Genomic DNA, 6,606 nt, shown 5'->3' with positions numbered 1-6,606 from the left:
GCCATATCAGAATTAAGTGCTTAATACAATACATGTTAAAATCTGTGCTCTCTCAGCTGGACAAGTATATCCATTAACATTTAATGAAACAGCTTTAACTTTATCTATAAATGTATTCCATCTTATTTTTCTAGCAACATTCATAACACAAATCAGCCAGTATTAGAAGCAATAAAATAAACTTAGATTTAAAATAATGGCTGTGAAACTTCCTAGCTATAAATTATTTTTATAAAGAACTTCAGTAAAGTAGGCATACTCTCAGTGGAAGATGGGATTATTTTAAAGACATTTTGATCTAAACTAGGCAGTGTGTACTTTGTAAACAAGACTGTTTCAAGGTTATAGAGCGCCCCCTCCAAATACCAAAACAGGGGCCTCTGAACCATTCAGAAGGCAGTGAAAACTATTCCCACTTTAAATGGTGCTTCTGTTGAGAGATACTGGAGAATTGTGAAGTGGGAGGATTTCTACAATCTATAGTTACTATTTTACACAATGTAAAATTAACCTTTAGAACTCACTATTACAAGACAGTACGGCGGCCAAGACTTTAGCAGGATTCCAAAATGGATTAGACATTTAATTTAAATAATAAAAACACTCACAGTTACAACAGACAGGATTCAAAAATTATCAAAGACTAAAAAATACTCAAAGCCACAGGCCTCAGAGAATAAGCACTGACTGCAGAACTTTTATGCAGAAACTTTCACAAAAAACATGGTCTTTGAAACTTGTCCATTATAGGATTTCTTGCATCTTCTTCTGAATCCCCTGGAACTGGCCAGATACAGGGTACTGGACTAGATGGACCACGAGTTTGATTTGGCACCAGATCCAAACTTCCACAGAGTTTGTATTCAGGTTTTGGTTCATTCCATTATAGAGCTATGGCCCAGCCATCTAAGGTTAACCAAACCTTCACGCAAAATTCACTGTGTTCAGATCTGAGGGTTTGCTTTAGGCCCATCTAGGATTTTGACATTGTTCAAAGCAGGAAACAAAACATGTTGTGAAAGACATTGTCTTGAACTTCAACAAATAATTCATAAATTTCAGTAAATATATATGCATAGAACAACATGTGGAACTACCATTCAGCAACATGTATGTTACCACTGATCCTCTCACACCTACACTATTCCCAAGCAAACTGTTTCTCTCCATAACTCTATGAAAAACTGCACAAATCAGTTTCTTGAAGTATGTTACAACTGTGAAGTTTATTTCACAATTTGGTGATATCAAAATAATATTTATAAAGCCTCTACTCAACCACTTCGGACACTGTGCAATACTGTAACTACACTATGAAACATAAAAAAACATGGTATTAAAGAAAAACTTTATCAAAATTCAACGGAGTCAAAAAAAAAAAAAGGACTAAAAATGGGGAAAATATGCAGGGAGTAAGATTAGAACCATGGGGCCAACAGCAGTCAACATAAATAACATCTCAGAAAAGAAAAAAGTGAAGGAGGGGTTTTTTTTTGTTTGTTTGTTTTTTTAAGCGGGGCGATATGAACTGAAACAGAGGAGTGAGTTACATTCATTATGGGCCTGTCACTTTACGCATGGCAAAGAAAGGTCACATAAGCGTGCAAATAGCCATCAAGCCAAGTCATGAAAGAGAGTGCAAATGTAGGCTAGGTCTACACCATTAAGGGATTTAAAAATCAACAACTTAAATTCAATCTGCCACTTTATAAACAGCTAATGCAGAGGAAAGAGGGCAGGTGTAATATGACTGCAATTGCTCACCCCAGTGAGAAAACACACTGCTTCATTCTGAACAATATGCGAGCAATAGAGATGCTGAAAACCTGATAAGAAGGAATTAAGTCGTGCAGCGAAAAGGGCATGAGCTGCTGTTGTGAGGTTGTCATGAGATAAACAATTGTGTGGTCTGCGCAAACCATGTGGAAAAACACCTTTACACCATCTCTGACACATGGGGGCTAATCGGTGGAAAGGGCATGGTCAAAAATGATACCAACTTTCTTAACTTGACTCACTATTTTAAAGAGACAAGGTGGGTGAGGTAATATCTTTTATTGGACCAACTTCTGTTGGTGAGAGAGACCAGCTAAGGAGCTGCACAGAATTCTGAAGAAGAAGAAGAGTTCTACATAGCTCAAAAGCTTGTCTCTTTCACCAAAAGAAATTCACCCAATAAAAGATCTTCTCTCACCCACTTTGTCGCTCTAATATCCTGGGACCAACACCACTACAACATTGCTATCTTGAAAGCGTTTTTAAAATTGCATTGGATGTATGCAAGACTCTTAACTACAGCTAACAGATGTGAGGACTGTGACACAGGGAGTAAATTTAGATATTGCACAGTTAATGTAGGGGGAATTATTTGGAGTGATACAGCTGAGATGGCAAAGATACTTGGTACAGCTATTATGGAAGCTGTAAATGTGACAGTCCGAAGTTGTTTTCTATATTTTGAAGCAAAAGAACAATTATTTATCTTATAAGAGCTATACTACTACTATAATCTGATTTAGGAGGGAATCCTTGGGGCCTGGTTTAGTTAACATTTGCTTCTGACCCATGTAGTCATCACTATGGCAGGACATCTTCCCTTCAGTGTATATGTGCTGCTTACATAGTAGGCTTTAAATTCCATCTGTGCAGCCCGTTTGCACTGCTATACAGATGATAAAAGGGATCTCTCTCCAATCATCACTCTAGTTTAAGCCTTGACTAATGAATGGCAGCTTTTATGTGCAGACCTGCAGGTCCTAGAGATTTCAACTTTATGAAACTGAACTCCTATAAAAAGGAAGCCTTATTAATCTGCCTCCATGCAGACACACCTAGGTCAAGAACCCAGGAGTATCTACCTGCAGGCTCACACTACGTCTACTGTGTTATATGATGAATAAAGGCTTGATGACGGAGTACAGATCAGGGAGTGGGTTCTTCTGAATTCTGATTCTAGCTGTGCCACTGATTTGCTGTATAGTCTCGGGCAAATCACTTAGGGCCAATGCCGCTCTAATTTACACCCGTATAAGACTGAAGTAACTCCCTTAAAGTCAATTAAGGAAAACTCCAGATTAATGCCACTGTATTTTTACACTACCATAAATGAGTAAAAATTATGCTCTTTAATCTCTATGAGCCTCATTTGCTTCCTCTATAAAATAGGGGTGATAATACCTGCCTCATAGCTCTGAGGATTAACTGATTAATGTTTATAGAGCCCTTTGAAAAAGGTAACTGCTAAGCACTATTCTTACTGTACTCTCGATCTTGCAACACTGAAGCTGTTTGCACTTTTGGGGCATGAAATGAGTGGACGTCTCTCGACTTGACTACAGTAAATGAGTTTTCTCAGTGGGGTGCAACTGACAGAGTCAAATTAGTACAGTCAGAAACAAAACTGCTCAAACCTTCATTGGGTCAATCATTTCCAGCATGTCACCCCTTTTCTCAATCACTGCACCAGCCCTTAGTAAAATCCAGGAATGGCCAAACTGGGTAGGGAAAAAAAAAACAAGAAAGTCTCAGCACAAATATTAAATCAAAGCCTTTTCTTAGGTTTGATAACTATGGGTAAGTATCACTCCTGCTTCTTCCCAAACCTTAGCAAGATGCCTACACTTCCTGATCTTGAAATTTCAGAGAATCTCACCACTTTCTGTGCTGTCTGTTGTCTTCAAATCTTGTGAATTTCAGGGCTTCCTGGCAGGAGGGGTGCAATACATTCTAAAATGCAGGATGCTTTACAGTTCATTCAATGCTAAGACAACAGCACAACAATGCTCACCAGAGAGAATATAAGACTTTAATATTATTATTCGTAGCACCTAGAGACCACAACTAAAGGAGAGGATAAACTAAAGCTTGCTGAGTAGTCTGGGGCAAAGTTGGTTCAGATTATAAATGGTGGTTAAAATAAAGCATAAAAGTACAACTAAACCATACAATATGACTCTTTAACAATCACAGCTGATTATGGAACAGAATAGCTCATACTCCCTTCAGGATCAGAAAGTAAAATACTGAAGAGAAAATATTTGCATTTTAAATACAAAGAACTACATTATGGTAGCCCCAGTGCAGGGGAAGTGCAAGGTTCAGCAACTGTGGAACAAAGTTACTAAAGATTTGAAATAAAAAAAATTTGTTGAACATTGTGCGCACTCTGTAGTAAGGACAAATTGTTATAGCAGTTGCACGGTTGTAAAATCTGGAGGAATAGCAGTGAAGTCAGTAGAGTTACTCCAGATTACACTTGTGTAAACTTTAGCAAAATCAAGGGAGTTACTCCAGATCTAGATTTACATCAGCGTAAAACTCCAGTGGTATCACTGGAACTATTCCACATTTTACATATTTCAGGTGCAACTGAAATAAGAACCTTGCCCATAGAAAATAGGCTGTGGTGGACTGAAGTGAATAGTTGTGAACATAGAAAGACCAAATAAATAGTTTGAACATTTATTACTTAAAAGTTTAGTGTGCACAGAAAACTTAAATCAGTGCACTACTTTAACTCTGATAGGGTTTCAAGTTTGGATGAGTCTATGGGAGATCTGAAAAAAAAAAGTCAAAAAATTCTGTTTAGACAGTCAAAAAATTTAGATGCTTATTCTCTCTTATTCAAACATTTTTAAGGCTCCCTTCTTCTACCAATGAACCTTCTCCCTCCCTCCTTCAAAGTCAGTTATATTCTTCTCATTCCCTTCAAAAACCCCATCCTTCCCCAGAACTCTACTATCTCCTTCCCAACAGCCACAGTTCCCTCTCCAAGGCCTTGTTTTCATTCGGAAAACAGATGGGTTTTTTTTTACTACGTTAGCTAACATGTGATAACTGAAACATGGTAGAATATTAGCGTGGACAAGTCAGGTACAGTTTTAACATAAGTTAGCACATTGAGGTAAACATTAGGCTGTCTCCAACTAATGTGGTTTAAAAAATTACCTTTTTTCTTAGTATGGATCTACCCCAACTCTGCCAAGCCCCTCTGTATAATCCCTACCTTTGGTGATGCTCCAAATGGGTGATAGTATAATCCAGTTCAGAGATGGACAAACCGTGGCTCACAAGCCACATGCGGCTCTTTTACAGTTCAAGTATGGCTCATGGAGCTCCCCCTCTCCCCATTCCATTCTCCACCAGACTGGGGTAGGGGGAACTCAGGGATTCTGTCCTGTGGCAGGGTGGTGGGGCGGCTTCTGCCCTGCGGAGAGGGCGGTCTTGGGCCTTCAGACCTGAGGGAGGCACCTGAAGCCCCAAACCCCAGCTGCCACACCCCATAAGGCTGAAGCCCTAAGCCCCATCTGCCATGCCCAGCTCTCAAAACTTCTAAAGATTATCATATGCAGCTCAGCAAGTCAATAAGTTTGGCCACCCCAATCTAGCAGCTAGGTCACTTGGGTAGGACCCAGAAGACCTGCATTCTAAACCCAGCTATGCCACTGATTTGCTATGTGGCCTTGGGCAAGTTGCTTCACTTTTCTCTGTCTTTGTTTCTTCTCATCTTATATATTTAGACTATAAATGATTTGGGGAAGGAACTATCTCTCACTATGTGTCTGAACATCACCTAGCAGTGTATCAGTGCTCATCCCTAGCCTAAAAAAAAAGTTTTTCCATCCTCAGTACAGTGTCTGTGGGTTAGCTGATCTGAGCAATTTCATCAGGCTCCTGTGGAAATTTATTGTACTTCTAGTCAGAAAAATGACTGTAAAAATGTTAGGCAAATTTACTTACTGTAGCTGCTCACCTTACTGAATCAAATAAGATTGTATTTGTGTTATCCCTGCAGAGCCAACACAGCTTTGGGATAGGCCGCTGGATTCTCTCTCTCATATACACCATCAACAGAATCTTTTAGTGGAGAGTTGTGATTGCTGAATATTTATTAGCAGCAGTGATGCAAGCAACAGGCAAAATCCAGCTTGACTCTCAGATCCCAGGTGGAGATTGCAGCACTCGGAAGTAGAAAACATTTTATTTGTAAGGTGAACAAACTGGACCTGGAAGTTGCTGAGAAAGAACAATACAAAAAATTTTCACGGGGTCACTTATCAGAACATAACCCCTGGCTGGCCATAAGCACAAGCAAAGTGCAGAAGCTGCTTGGGGTCACATCCTCTGTGGGAGTCTTGCACCCCACACAAACCCAGCAACTTAGGCTACAAAACTCTTCCTAGCAGTGGGAAAGGAAGAGGCGGCAATGCCACATTCACCACCACCCCCCTTCAGCAAAGCAGGCGGCAACCCTGTCAGCTACGCCAGCAACGAACGCCGCCTAACACTCTTCATAGCCGAGAATCCCCAGCGAGGCCGTCGGGGCGGCTTTCCGGCAGCACAGCGCACCGGGGAAGGGAAGGGAGGATCTGGCTTACAGCACACGGTACCCAGAGACCACGGGGCGGGGTGCGTGCGAAGCAGACACAGGGAATGGAAGGAAGGAAGGAATTAGCCCGAGGAAAGGCTGGTCTCAGGCAGCCCTGGCCCGGGGGCCACCCCTGGCCACTCCTCGCCCCGCGCCGGGAGCCCCAGCCCGGCGAGTCTCCCCGCGCCGGCGCTAGCGGGAGGCTGCGGACAGCGTACGTGCCCCGCGTGACTCCGCCC

General features: G+C 41.3%; 1 long non-coding RNA gene across 4 annotated transcripts; it reads right to left on the bottom strand.

The window, feature by feature from the left end:
* Positions 1-569: 569 nt before the first annotated feature.
* LOC120372008 lies at positions 570-6,604 on the bottom strand. 4 transcript variants are annotated; one of them, XR_005584692.1, is made up of 5 exons: positions 6,378-6,604; positions 5,753-6,015; positions 3,653-3,726; positions 3,411-3,494; positions 570-973 (listed from the first exon to the last, which is right to left on the bottom strand). It is a non-coding gene; the product is annotated as an uncharacterized LOC120372008 (long non-coding RNA). The 4 variants fall into 4 exon arrangements; XR_005584691.1 differs by lacking the exon at positions 3,653-3,726 and having other exon boundaries at positions 6,349-6,603; XR_005584690.1 differs by lacking the exon at positions 3,653-3,726 and having other exon boundaries at positions 6,378-6,603.
* Positions 6,605-6,606: the final 2 nt, after the last annotated feature.

The sequence above is a fragment of the Mauremys reevesii genome, linkage group 9 (assembly GCF_016161935.1).
Source record: "Mauremys reevesii isolate NIE-2019 linkage group 9, ASM1616193v1, whole genome shotgun sequence".
NCBI classification, from domain to species: domain Eukaryota; kingdom Metazoa; phylum Chordata; order Testudines; family Geoemydidae; genus Mauremys; species Mauremys reevesii.
Note: the sequence above shows the minus strand (reverse complement) of the source record. Positions and strands in the feature narration are given on the sequence as shown.